Raw genomic sequence first — 15,012 nt, 5'->3', positions numbered from 1 at the left:
TTTACTGGCTTGATTCCAATGGCTTGTTCAGCCTGCCTTCTTACAGAACCCAGGACCACCAGTCCAGGGGTAGCACCACCCACAGTGGCCTGGGCCTTTCCCCATCAATAACTGATTAAGAAAATGCCTTACAGCTGGATCTTAAGGAGGCATTTTATAAATTCGGTTTCCAGCCATTCAGATAACTCATGTGTGCACCAAGTTGACATAAGACTAACTAGCACACTGCTCAAAAACAAAAACAAACAAAAAAACATAGTGATAAAATGACTACAAAAGATATTCTGCTATACTCATAGATGAGTGCCTTGTTCAGTTTTGCCAGAGAAGCTTCCTCCTAAAGGATCTGGGAACAAATACAGAGAACTATATCCAGACATCATGCAGAGTGAGAGACCTTGGATCACTCAACTCTGAATGGGATGTCTCCATCAAATCCCTTCCGTCAGAGCTCAGGGAACACCACAGAAGAGGAGGTACAAAGAATATAAGACCCAGAGGGTATAGAGGACACCAAGAAAACAAGACCCTCTAAATCAATGTAAGCAAAGCTCATAGGAACTCACAGAGATTGAAGCAGCTTGCATACAGCCAGCATGGGTCTGCCCAAGGTCTTCTGCATCTATATTATGGTTTCCAGTTTTGTGTTTTTATGGGATTCCCGAGTGTGCAAACAACTAGGCCTCTGATTCTTGTGCCTTCTCTTGGGCTCTTTTCCTTCTGTTGTTTTGTCTTATCCAGCTTTGATGTGATAGTTTTTGTTTTATATTAATGTATTTTATTTTGTTATAATTTTTAAAAGCTAAATGAATGGATGAATGAATGAATGAAAACCTAGCCACTAGGGTAAAGATAAACAACTGAATTGTCATTTGTACTGCTGCGAGAAGGAAAATCAGTTTTTTCCAATGTTCAGAAATAGCTGACCAACATATAATTGATGCCACAGCTTTTTTGTATGTGCTTTCATTTAGTTACAGTTTGGTGGAGGACTTTGTGTGTGTGGGGGGGGTGTTGTTGTTTGTTTTTCCTTTTTGGGTATTGTTTTATTTTGTTTTCATGGTTTGGCAGATTTGTTTGTTTGTTGGGCTTTTGTTTGTTGAGAAGCAAGTTAAAGTTGGATAAGTATGAAGGGGATAGGATCAGGGAGGGCTTGAGGGAGGAGAAGAATATGATCAAAATATATTTAAATACAAAAATTGTTTCAAGCAATTAAAATATAATAATAATAATGAAATCTCCTCTGTCAAAATCATTAATCAAAAACTCTAAAATTTAGCCTCAGGCAGATTTTTTTAAGATTTATTTATTTATTTATTATGTATACAGAAGAGGGCACCAGATCTCATTACAGATGGCTATGAGCCACCATGTGGGTGATGGGAATTGAACTCAGGACCTCTGGAAGAGCAGTCAGTACTTTTAACCTCTGAGCCATCTCTCCAGGGCCCCAGATTTTTTTTTTTTTAGACAAGGACAGAAAGTGGGTAAATTCTTCACCAAAATATCACATGAGTGGTCTCTAGGCCACTTGTTCATATTCTTCCCCTCTGAAACTTTTTGCATCTGGGTACCTATAGTTCAACTTCTTTCATGCTCCTACCAGCATGGCCCATTAAACTCCACTTAAAGAGTCCAACTGTTTTCCTAATCCAAAGTCCTGAAGCCCATATTCCACCATTAAGCAACATAGTCAGGCCTGTCATAGCAATACCCCACTTCTGATACCAGCTTCTGTTTTAGTCACCATTCAATGACTGTGAAGAGACATCAAGGCCAATGCAACTCATATAAAAGAGAACAATTAATTGGAGGCTTGCTTATGGTTTTAGAGGTTTGGTTCATTCTCAATATGACAGCACACAGCCAAGAATTTGAGCAGGAGCCTAGAACTACATCATGATCTACAGGCATAGCAAGAGAGACTCCAAGTTTGGCATGGCCTTTTTTTTTGAAACCTCAAAGTCTACCCTCAGTGACACACTTCCTCCAACAAGGCCATACCCCCTAGTCCTTTCAAATAATACCACTCCCTGGTGACAAAGCATTCAAATCTATGAGCCTATTGGGATCACTCTCACTCAAACTACTACGTATATCATTCAACAGTGTTTAATGCATCCATATAATTGTAGAACTCTACCACTCCATTCCAGACTATTCCCAGAACATTTCCATTATCCTAAAAGAAACTCTGTATTTCTTAGCAGTCAGTCCACATATTTACTTCTCCTGATGCCTAGAAACCACTAATACAGTTTCAGTCTCTGGTTTAACCTATTCTAGAGATTTCATGTGTGTGGAATCATACAATCTGTGTAGTCTTTTGTGATGAGCTTCTTTTAATATAATGTTCTAAGGTTCTTGCCATCATGGCCTCCACTAGCTCTTCATTCTTCCTTTATAGTTAAATTGTATTTCATTGCATAGATATACTATATCTCACTTATCCATCTTAATAGACATTCCTATTTTTTCCATTTTTCTGTATTGTGAGTGGTGTTAATATGAATACTTCCACGCAAGTTTTTGTGTGAATGTGTTTTTAGTTCTTTTTGGATGGATTCCCAAGTATGGAATGTTTGATTCATAGAGTGCCCTATTCTTCAAATTTAGAGGAACTACCAAATAGTTTTGATTTTTGTTGTGATGGGGAATAAACCCAGGGTCTTGCACACTCTAGGCAAGCTCTGTACCACTAAGCCACATCCTCAGCCCAAGAGAGCATTTATATGACCATGAGATGGAGAGGAAATACAGTGCAAGCTGTGGGGCAGTAAAAGCTTAGATTGGGTTGTAATTGTAAGCAAAGCACACTGGAAAAGTCACATGAGCAAGGTAGCATTTAGCAGAGATCTGAAGGAAGCAAGAGATTATGTCATAGATCATTAGAGGCAGCTAAGGTATAGGATACATGGTGTTCTTAAAACCACACACACACACACACAAAAAAAAACAGTATTGCTGAATGCTAATCATTCATTCCATTCATAAAACCAAGATTGATGTGACATGGACCTGCTCAAAGATTTTTCAGAGCAAGCACAGAGCTCTCAGAAATGAAGGGGAGAACAAACCTAGATCTATTACTGATTACTGAAGGCTTCTTAAAGTTTTTCCACGTGAGGTTCCTTTTCACCTGAGACATTTTTATAAGATCACACAGGTATACAGGTACATGAAAGGGTGTAAGTCCAATACTTACTGATAAAAAAGTATACAGGACTTCGGTTTAAGCCAGGCACAATGGATACACATGCAATCTCAATACTACCATGGTTAGCCAGGAAAGCCACTACAATTCTGAGATCAACTGAGTCCCTACAGCAAGTTCCAAGGGAGCCATGGCTACACAAAGAGAACCTGTCCCAAAACACCAAAATAAGAAAAACAGAAAAGACATGTAAGACAATGGTACACATAAAATTTTATCACTAACTGAAGATAAAAGCAAGCTCTGCATACTAATCAGAAGGAAGTGCTTGTTTTTACATAATATTATGTCTTGGCTGAGTGTTTGACAGTGCAGGATGCAGAGCATCTCCAATGATTTTCAGAGTCAGTCAATATTTTGATTGTGTAATCATCTGTGTTGAGAACACGGCTTTTCAAAATGGAAGAAGTATGTTTAGGGCCATTTCAGATATTGTTGGAAATTTCGTTCTAATCTCAAGCTAAAATTTATTTAATGATTTTTTTAAATGAAACTCAACTCAGCAATTCAGAAAGCAATATTTAAATCCAAACATCTGAATCCAGTACAACCCCAAAATACACTAATTTGATTTTTAACACCCTGTGAAGGCTGTTCTTGGTGGTTGTCCAGTTGACTACATCTGGAATTAACTAAAACTCAAAGATGGAGGGCACACCTATAAGAGATTTTTTGCTTAATTTGAAGTAGGTGGACCCACTCTTAATCCAGATCTTTGAGTTAGGAAGGCACTTGCCTTTAATCTGGGTCTTGAGGCAGGAAGACACACTTTTAATTTGGGCTATAGCTTCTTCTGGGAACCCATATAAAGACATGGAAGAACAAGCTTTTGTTCTTTGCCTGTTATTTTAGACCAGGTAGTTCTCAACCTTCCTAACGCTGGACCCTTTAATACAGTTCTTTATGTTGTGGTGATCCCCCAACCATAAAATTGTTGTTGTTGCTGCTTCATGACTATAATTTTGCTACCATTATGAATCTTAATGCAAATATCTGATATGCAGGGTATCTGATATGTGACCCCTGTGAAAAGGTTGTTCAACCCCAAAAGCAGTCTTGACATATAGGTTGAGAACCACTGCTCTAGAGAACCCTGACTAATACACATCCTGAGGAACACTGGTATAAAAATATTAAAAGTCTTTGTTTTTTCTATCCTAATCATTATATTTCTATACAAGCAGAGAACTGTATAGTTAAAAATTGCATTCACAATATAACAGTTTTGTATCTAAGCTGAGGTCTCAGGTAGGGTTGGCAGATGTAGACACATGCGGTGCAAAGCACACATATAAATTCAGAAGCAAGGCTACAGTGGAGTCATGCAATACAACATGGGCCTGCACTGCCAGAAAAACTTTAGATTCATTACCTGTTTGATTTCGGATTTGGGACCCTGCAGTTTAAAACCCTTTCATGGTTGCCAAACTTTTCACAGCCCCTACATTTCACAACCCACAGTAAGAAGCTCTGGTCTTATGAGCACCAAAGTTACGTGGGCTACAGCTGACCCTGCAAGATGCTCAGAGCCCAGTCATTCCCCAACGCGGGTTATTTTTGATACTGCCCATATGCTCCATGAAGGAGGAAAAATTTTGAAACCCAAAACATCAACAAGGGCCGACTTGAATTATTTCAGGGACACAGAGTGACAGGAAGTGAGAAAGGGTTTGCACGTGTCGCAGCACCAAGAGGCGGTGACAAATGGATGTGAAGTGGGTGGCAGCAGCCAGGAACAGCTGCACTAAATTCCCTGTGTGAATGAGAAAGCAGAGAAAAGGAGGTAGGGAGGCAGGGATGCTGTATGTGATGCAGGGCCTGGCTGGCAGCGGTTCTGGAGTCCTCTGGCAAATATCCACATTGGACACCAGCTCACTGGTGATCTTGATTGCCTTTTCAAACTGAAAGCTATTTCCTACGCTGTGAGAGATGATCATTGAGATCCAGATCGTCAGATGACAAATCCATTCACCCTCAGCATATTCAGTAATGGACAGCGCCTCGAGCAACACCCTGATAATCTTTTTGCCTTTCCCTATTTAAACGCACCTTTTATAAATAAAAGGAGCAGTTCTCTTGGGGGTCCAATGACCCTTTCACAGGGGTCACATATCAGCTATCCTACATATAAGATATTTACATTATGATTCATAACAGTGGCAAAATTATAGTTATGAAGTAGCAATAAAATAATTTTATAGTGGGGGTCATCATCACACGAGGAACTGTATTAAAGGGTCACAGCATTAGGAAGGCTGAGAACCACTGAATTAAAATGAGCTGTGGGTGTACCCCGGTGGCAGAGGACTTCTGGCATTTGCAAAACTCTGCGTTTTATCTCCAGCACTACAACTTTGAAATAAATAGTAATATATAGACATAATTTCTAAAGCCAAGCATTGCTAAAACTGTGTGATGGGGAAACTCCTCCCTATACTCTCTCTCAATTATTTTTGCTGATATTCTGGGTCATATTCTTTATCTATTTCACCAGATTGCCAGTCCAAAGCCTGGAGATAGATAATAGCATGGGTATTTTTTCTAGTTTTCTATGTTAATTTTTAAAATCTGTCTTACAAAAAAGAAGAAGCTTTAACTGTCTTCCTGGTTTCCCATCTCATGTTCCATTTCCCGCCAAATAGTCACATCACCTTTCAGAGCTTCACTGAGTCTCGGTGACTACAGCATCAGAATTGGTGAGATTCTAGTCCCAGCTAGTCACATAGTATACTAGTATCATCCCCCGTGTGGATTTAGTCAATTGATGTAGTTGCTGTTAACCAAATTTTCTAAGTGCTTTTGCTAATTCCTTCCAACTTGACTGGAATTTATTTTTAATACATTCAAACCCATATCTTATTTGTCTTTCTCTCATCCTGAGAAAAGCTCATGTCAGAGACATGTCTCCATAAAGCTCTCTGTACCATCGGGTCCCGAGAGGTCTAATTTGGCTCACCCTTCCTTCTCAGCACAGGCTCAATCCTGGACATGTGGAAGACTTTCCAAAAGTATGTGTAGGAGGAAGGAAGGCAAGGAAGGAGAAGCATGAAGGCAAAGCTCAATGGGACAGGGAGGAAGAAGAATGTGAAGAGACTAAGTAGCCAACTCATTGATGGTTCTTTCCCATCTTACAGTATAAGTAAATAAAGCCTTCTAAGTGTCTTGGTCAACTATAGCCACACTATGGCTCAGTATCAAACTACTCTCAACTGTCTGCTTCCTGCCTTTGTTCTCTGGGCTCATGAGTTTGTGGGATGGCTGAATAGTCTTGCTTTGACTTCAGCCTCTGCCCAGTGGAAGACCTAGGAAGAGTACAAGTTGGCTCTACAAGTCTCTTCATTCTCCCTTGGCCAGCCGCACTGCCATCATTCTTGAGAAACCACAGAATGCTGCACTCTGGGGGAATTGTTAGCATTATTCCCATTCGCATTCTATGAAAGTTACAAAATCAAGTCTAGCATCATTGGGTGGGAAAGCAAATTGTGTCCACACTGGTGAGTAGTACCTGAGGATCACATAGCAAAAGGTACACATATTTATTCTTATAAAGAGAATGTGAGAAGAATTTCAAACAATAATTCAGTTATCTACCCTTCAGCCTCTTGCTATACCATATACACTTTAAGTGTGTGTGTATGTGTGCGCGCATGTACAGGGTATCAATGAATGCCAAAAGGAAATGATTGATCACCTGGAGATGGTTGTGAGCCACTCAATGTGAGTGCTAGGACATGAAATCTACTCTGTTGCAAGAACAGCAAGTGCTCTTAACCACTGAGCCATCTCTCCATCCCCACCTATAGTTTTAAAAAAATATATTATGAGTTCCATCTGCTGAAAATCACAGCAATCAACAGCTCCTAATTGTTCTGACATAGACTGATAGGTGGTGCGATAACTTGCACTATCATCTTGCACCATCCTGCATCATCTTCTATCCTTCATCTGTCTATCACACTAAAGCCACAGTATCAGACTTTGTCCAGCACAGTTCCCATGGAGAAGTGTACCATGACTACATTATTGCCTCTATTGTTCTCCTTTCTTCTAGTACTACTTGATTCAAACTGGGTTTCTGCAGTTTGGACTTTACCAGAGGGATTGGCCATCTCACACTAAGGATGTAAAAACCCAGTGTCTTTTATAACTGAAGAAACTCGTGAATAGCATATGCTGCAGATTGCTTAAGAGAATTGGGGCATCATTACACAGACTCTAGATTTCAGTGACAGTAGATAGGAGGATAGCTATGACCCCTCAGCCTTGTAGATGTAAAGTCTTATTAAATAAGAAACACAGAGCCAAATGCAGAGTTAAAAGCCCAGAGGCCAGAGAGCAGTAGCCAAGAGCTGAGACCACCTTCTTACCACTCGCTGCCGCTGCCGTCCTTCCCCTGAGAAAGAGACCTACACCCTGTGTGTCTGTCTTTTTATTGACTTTCTGTTCTGCCTTCTCATTGGTTGTAAACCCAACCACATGACCTCCTCATCACTGCCTGTCTATATAGACCTCCAGGTCTCTATGGTTGGTATTAAGATTAAAGGCGTGTGTCTCCAAATTGGCTATGTCCTTGAACACACAGACTCTGCCTTTCATGTGATAAGATTACTGTACTACCACTGCCAGATTTCTGCTATGGCTTGCTATTAGCTCTGACCCCCAGGCAACTTTATTTATTAACATACAAATAAAATCACATTTCAGCACAAATAAAATATCACCATACAGCCTAGTACTAGGGTGCTTATGGAAGATGGAGCACAGGCGTGGCTCAGTATGACAGGCTTTTCTAAGCCTCAGTCTCCTATGTGAAGACAAGCAAACCAAATCTACAGAATTGGGGTCATTGTACACTAGGTCTATATTTGGATCAGAAGTCAGTCTTCCAACACTGACTTTGGTGTCCTCCACATGTGCATCGTGCTTTATGCCATAATAGTTATTAGTCCTGGGGAAGGTAAAGCTTAATGAAATCTTCATGTGAAAACAGAAACATTTCCAAGGAAAGCAATCTGACTTTTCCTTTCTGTGACTTAGTACTTAACCAGTATGTGGCAGTATAGAAGACCCAAGGTAGATGGTCAAATGGTCTATGTCCAGGGCATGTTTTTATGCCTGATGCTGTTTCAGTTAGTTATTTCAACAAATGATCATCAAATTTCAGTCAATAAATGAAACATCATACGTACGACACAAATACAAGTTTAGCTAAGGTTACAGGAGAGGAAAGGAGAGCAATACGTAATTTTTAAATGAACAGAGCCTTTACTGGAATAGCAAAAGTCTTTTCTGTTCACAAGGGCAACAGTGCTTTTCATTATTGTGTAAGGAAGGCTTTATAAGCAGCTTTTCTTTAATCCTAAAAGCACCCATAAAGATTATTTGAATTTACCTTCACTGGCATTTTAGAAAACAGCACTCCTAATCTAAAATCACTGCACTTATCAAAGGCATGCACCGTTACTGCCTCCCTTTTAACTGAACCTCTGTGGGTGTGGCTAGCCTACCACAGTAGCAAGCAAGAGTTTGGTGGGCAGTGAGTAAATTCAACCCTTAGACCAGAATAGGAAGAAAAGTTTATTGACCACAGTGTAAGTGGGCAGCAGGCTGGCCAGTCACTAGAGTAGGACCTGTCACAGAAGGCAATGGGCTGGGAGTGGGGGTCTCAATCTGAGAGAAATATTTTTAGAATATGGGTGAGTCTCTTTGTGTGCGGTTTACTGAGATGCAATTTGTGGCCATGTCCAGTAGGACAATACTGGTTGGCCAATGCACCATTCTGGGTGGGGTAGGGACAGGGGTAGTGTGAGCTGCTGGGCACATAATTTCCAGTTGTATAATCTTTGTCATGCAAATAGGGACTAAGAAAACTAAGACCATGCCAATAAGGGAAGTCCCATTTGATCAAAGCTCTATCCTGGGAAAAGGGGCAGGTCACTGAGCTTTGGGCTACCACCGATGGTGCCAAGTTATAGCATTCTGAGGCTAGCAGTTTGAGATTTCTGGGTCATAATTGTGAAGACTCCCTTCTAGAGACTGGATTAATTTTCTGGGTCTGGTTGATGACCATATTTGAACTATTTTCCTGATCTATTTCTCCATTAATATTTTTGAATCTTGCCCACCATTGCTTTTCACCTGCAAGTCAAGCCAGAAGATAATAAAATAACTGATGAACAGAGGGCACAATATAAATGGAAAACTATTTTCATAAATATATGTGCTCTTATTTGTGATTGGATATTACATTCCTCCCTCAATACATATCCCCATTAAACACCACAATTTCCTATAATAAACTAAAGTACCAGTATTTCATGGCCTTCTGCCATGAGCGTAATGCTTTCCAAGTACTCTGTCACTTGAATAATTTGAGACTCTCTGCTGAACAGTACATTTTTGATGAAGCAAAGTCTTCCAAACAGCTAATTGAGAAGCAAACCCTTAGAAGATAACCAGATCATAATAACAAAGCCACAAAATACATGATTGTGCTTTTTTCTTTCCACACTTCTCACCTTCAACATTACACTAATGTTTGTTCTAGCAACAGTCTTATCTGTCAGGCAGGAGCTGCACTCTCCATCTCTGAGATGAAGAAATGTAAATACAGAGCATCAAAGTACAGTTTTCAAGCTTCTACAGTAAGTGCCAGAGGTAGGATTCAGCTTCTTCTCACAGTAAATCCAGTGTTCATTTCAGAGTTTATATCATTATCTTATTTTCCATGAAAGAAATGTCCCAACTACTGTATGACAATAAAGCCAGGAAAGGAAATAGTAGCATGCAAAAATAAAATCTGAAGGCAATCATTCCCTTTCAACTACTTGGAGGTCATAGAGAAACTTGTAATGTCGGCTGTGTTACCATTTTCTCTGGGAAGGAAGTTATTAAAACTCTAGAGTAGTATCTTGAATTGTTACTTTGGTCAAAAAGCATTGTAAAGGAACGTTCTGCAAAACAAAGCCATTCTTACATCAAAAGAGATGATGTAGTGACACTGCTGTGTTGGATTTTTCAGCAGAAAATTTCATTCAATGAATAAAATTTGTCAGCTGAAGATTTCATTGACTCCTTATGATGGCCATTCTTGGTTGTCAACTTGACTATATCTGGAATGAACTACAATCCAGAAATGGAGGGTGTGTGATCTGAATCTTGAGGCAGGAAGACACACCTTTAATCTGGGCCACACCTTCTGCTGGTAGCCTATATAAGGGCAGTGGAAGAAGGAAGGGTTCATTAGTTTGCCTGCTTGCCCTCACCTCGTCAGCACATCCATTCCTTTACTGGCATTGAAGCCTATTTCTTCGGATTACAGCATATACAGAAGACTAGCTGAGACACCCAGCCTTGTGGGACTGAGCAACTAACACACACACACACACACACACACACACACACACAGAGGAGGGGGGATTCGTTTCATAAATTCTAACTAATGCACTCCTGATAATATAATAGTCACTGTATAAAGACAAAGAAAGCATAATGATTACATATTTATATTTTGGGGAAAAATATAGTGCGGAGTAAATCTGTACTCTTTGCACTGTTTGAAGTTTACAACCAAACAGACAGCATATGAGTCCCCATTCTTCATTCCTCCCAAACACAAGCCAAGTTAGCCACCATCTGCATGACACCGTGGAATGAGTTCCTTCATCACATACACACACACACACACACACACACACACACACACACCACCGCCGCCGCCTTCATCTCTTCTGGAACTCACCAACCTTGGTTTAGTTTTAAAATAATTATGGGGGAGGGACATGAAGTCTGCTTCACTTCTAGACCCTGGGCACTTATTTGTAACCAATTCTTATTTGTTTGAAATGATGCTAGGAGTTTTGTGTTCTAAGGAAACAAGTCTGTATATTAATCCACATGCTTAGGAAACATTTACCCAGTCAACCCAAAGGTTCTGAAACTAAGCAGTATACTTGGTCTGTTGTAATTAAAGGCGGGCTCCAATGACTCACTTTTTACTTATTTATTTCAAATGCTAATATTTTATGTGTATACATATTATAAAGGAATAATATGCTTGAAAATTAATCACCTGTGTCAAGCAAGAAGCAAAGCACCCTCCTCCTTAAGACAGAGATGTGCAACATCTGCTCCAATTTGATTGGCTTTCTCTCAACCAAGGCAATCACAGAAAAAGACTTTATTCTCTGATCCAGAATACACTTGCTTTTTGTATCCAACTTCTCTCTTTTCTTAATTATTACCATCAATATTGAGTATAAGGAGATAAATTTTAATGACTGACTTAGATAAAAGATAGTTGCTGTTCAACTGGGAAATAAATTGTTTACCATTTCCCATATATCTTTAGGAGACTTCAAAGAGTACAGCATCAGGAGGGAGAGGGGGCAGATCTGAGATGTCCCATTACTAGGAGATGATAGTCATAACTATGATGAGTCCACCAGAGTCTGCAGGAAACAAGAGGGGATAAGAAAACCACACAGAGGGGTCACTGTTAGCACGGTCTGTGGAGCAGGTCTGTAGATCCTAAGGAAAGGCTTTGTAAAAAGATCCAGGCATGGTCTTGTGTATCAAAGGGTGCTCACAGAGAAGCTGAAAGCGCTGGACAACTGAGAGCAAGGATCAAGATGAACAAGCAGTAGGGCTACCCTCTCAGATCCATGTGCTTTTTCTGAGGCGAGTAAAAGATGGACAGCTAACACAGGTTCCCGTGACTGACATCTAATAGCGTTTCTTTTATACACAATGGCTAGAATCTGTACTAATAGGAGGCTCCAGGGCTGTTTTGATTTCTCAATGAATTTACATTCACTTGACCACCAGCCAATGAAGGTATACACAAAAGGTATTTGCAAAGTGGTGAATGAGATGTACGTGGACCATAACATCATCATTGTTAGAATGTGTACAATTTAAAGGAAGATACATTTCAGTTCACCATCAAGAGAAAAGGATTTATGAAGCACAGCTACCTAGCAGCCTAGCAGGCTTCCTCATAAAGGTAGTTTAGCCAACATCAGTGCTTGGAATGTGTCACAAAGGGAATACAGCTTCAGGAAACATGCATAACTAATGCATGACTTCTAGTCTCGCACAATATTTTAATATCCCCTAATTTATTCTGCCCTATTTTTGTGTAGGTATCTGTATCAAAAGATAATGGCAAAGATGGTTGCTGTATAACCAACCACTTCCTGGTTAGGTTTAAGGTTCACTCCACAAGATGGAATTTAAGCCTGTTATGGTAAACCTGACCAAGAATCTGTGGCCAGGAAGGTCAAATACCCTAGTGAAGCATTACTTTATTTTGCTAAATGGACACGGTATCAAAACTCCTCCCAAATACTTACCTTTTATGTTCATAGATTAGTACAGCTCTTGAACCTCATCAGAGAGGCTTTTTTGAGGACAGTGGTTAATACAGAGACTCAAAACTGGTTGAAGTGCAGGGAATAAGTGACTGTGACATGTTCACCTCTCAATATGACACATGTAACATACACCCCAACAGGCTCAGGGAACATGACAGGAGAGGAGGCAGAAAGAACGTAAGTCAGAGGTTGGGAAGTACTACTGTGAAACAGTGTCTTCCGGATGTTGCACGATTGGTGTACTCACGAACTCACAACAGCTAGAGTTGTCCTCACGATAGCAAACTAATGAACATTCCAGCATGGATGAGAGAGAGGATCATGAGGTCACACACCGCTGGGAGAGGGAGGATAATTTTTCTTCATGGGTGTGATACACACACACACACACACACACACACACACACACATACACACACACAGAGTAAGTTGCCTGTATTCCAATGGACGGCCTTGTGTCCAAGAACATGGGGACAACACAAATTGAACTCAATGGATTATAAACAACAACAACAAAAAGAGTATAAAAGGTTGGAAGAGGATCTGAGGGGTATTGGGGAAAAGAGAAAAAAAGGGTAGGGTGGAGATAATCAAAATACATTGTATGTACATAAGAAATTATTAAATAATAAACAGGAAATGTATTTTTAAAGGAGAAATATGAGCAAGGATCAATATGGAGTTAAGTAGTGTCTACCCAAAGGCAGAAGAAATAAGCCGTAGTGTCCTATAGAACAGTGTGACTAACAAATATTGCTTTAATAATGCATTCCGTATCTCGAAAAACTAGAAGAAAAAGGCTCCAAGGCTGCAGTCATAAAGAAATGAAGAGGTAGAAAACATCAATCCTATTGGTGTCGTACTCCTCATATGCATGCATTGAAATATCTGTAGTATTACGTATCAGTAAAAAAGCTAATGATTCAAGGAGTCAGAAATTTTAACTATCAGATTTGATAAGCACACACTACATACATACATGTACCAAATTGTTACAGTGTGCCCCATAAATACATACAATTAAAATGATGACAGCAAAAACTTAAAGCACTCCTTTTTAACAATAAAGGTAAGACTAAACTATAATTTTATGTACAGTTATGTGGGTTTTTGGGGGGGGGTATAAAAGTAGGCTTTTATTCCCAACTCTAAAGGGACTAGTTTACAAGAAATCTTTACATTTTCCAAGAACTATTCATTCTTAGGAAAACTACATGTCAGGCATCTGAGGTGGAAGAGTACTAACAGTGTGCATGCCTTCCAAATGCTTTCATTCTTAAAGTGTCATCAACGACCCCTACTCTGTAGGGAAACTTAAAATTTATTGCAAAGACTTATCTCTGCAGGTGGGCTGTGTTTAACATCCACAATGGAACCGTTGTGATTACGCAAGGCAAGTAACAGAAATGGATTTTTTAAGGATGAGGAAAATTATTTTTTTTTAAGGAATTCAAAGATTGAAAGAATGGAGAGCATCAGAAGGCTAAGACCTAGAAGCCTCTGATTATCTCAGAAAAACAAACAAGCAAAAATCTGTGGGTCTATTTCTCCAGAAAGAATTCTCTCCAACTATATTCCTCCTGCCTGGTCTTTATGCTTTCAAGTTTCAAAATCCCAAAACAAAACACCCAGTCAGTCCAGGTTAGGCTGTGTGCCCAGTCCATCAAAGTACAAGGAAGATGTCAAACCCTGAAGACCTATCTGTAAATGCATACACAGAAACTTACTTTCCACTAAAGACTCAGAATATAGGGGAGGCAATTCTCAAAAAGGAGCCCAAGCATTAATGGAATTGTGAAAGAACAGCCAGTGTTCTGTCCAGACACACAGTGTGTTTGTTGAACTTCAGGTCTACTGTAATTTCAATCCTGACAACTTCAGATCAAATTTTCTCCATGTAGCTTTTCCAAAGCTGAGATGACTTGTACCACTCTGCCATCCATTTACTCTGCTTATAAAGCAAGAAACTAGCCAAAGTTTTACTTTCCAAAACATTTGTCTGTGGAAGGATCTGGTCTTTCAGTACAGATCAAGTGGCCTAGTTTCTGTTTGAGACCATTATTTGAAACCCAGACGATTTTAATGTCCTAATAATGAGCTATCATTATCTGAGGGCTGTTTTCCAATGTCCTGGTTTCTTCTTTGGATTGCCATTGTCCTCTCATGGCCTAAATATTTTTCTACATAACAATGCCTTAGTGCTTGCAGCCTGGGTGTTTTAGTTCATTTTAAAGCCAAATCATTATGTCTTTCCAGATATAATTTCTATCCTTGGGCTGAGCTATAGACAAATTGCATCTGTACATGTAAAGCAAATAGACGATGAAGTTTAAGGAGTTATAACTAATCAGAATATAAAGGACCAGCATATACCATGCATTCTTTTAGGTTCTGTTTATTTGGCTTCCAAGTATCATATCACAA

This window comes from Peromyscus maniculatus, chromosome 13, assembly GCF_049852395.1.
Source record: "Peromyscus maniculatus bairdii isolate BWxNUB_F1_BW_parent chromosome 13, HU_Pman_BW_mat_3.1, whole genome shotgun sequence".
Classification (NCBI taxonomy): domain Eukaryota; kingdom Metazoa; phylum Chordata; class Mammalia; order Rodentia; family Cricetidae; genus Peromyscus; species Peromyscus maniculatus.
Note: the sequence above shows the minus strand (reverse complement) of the source record.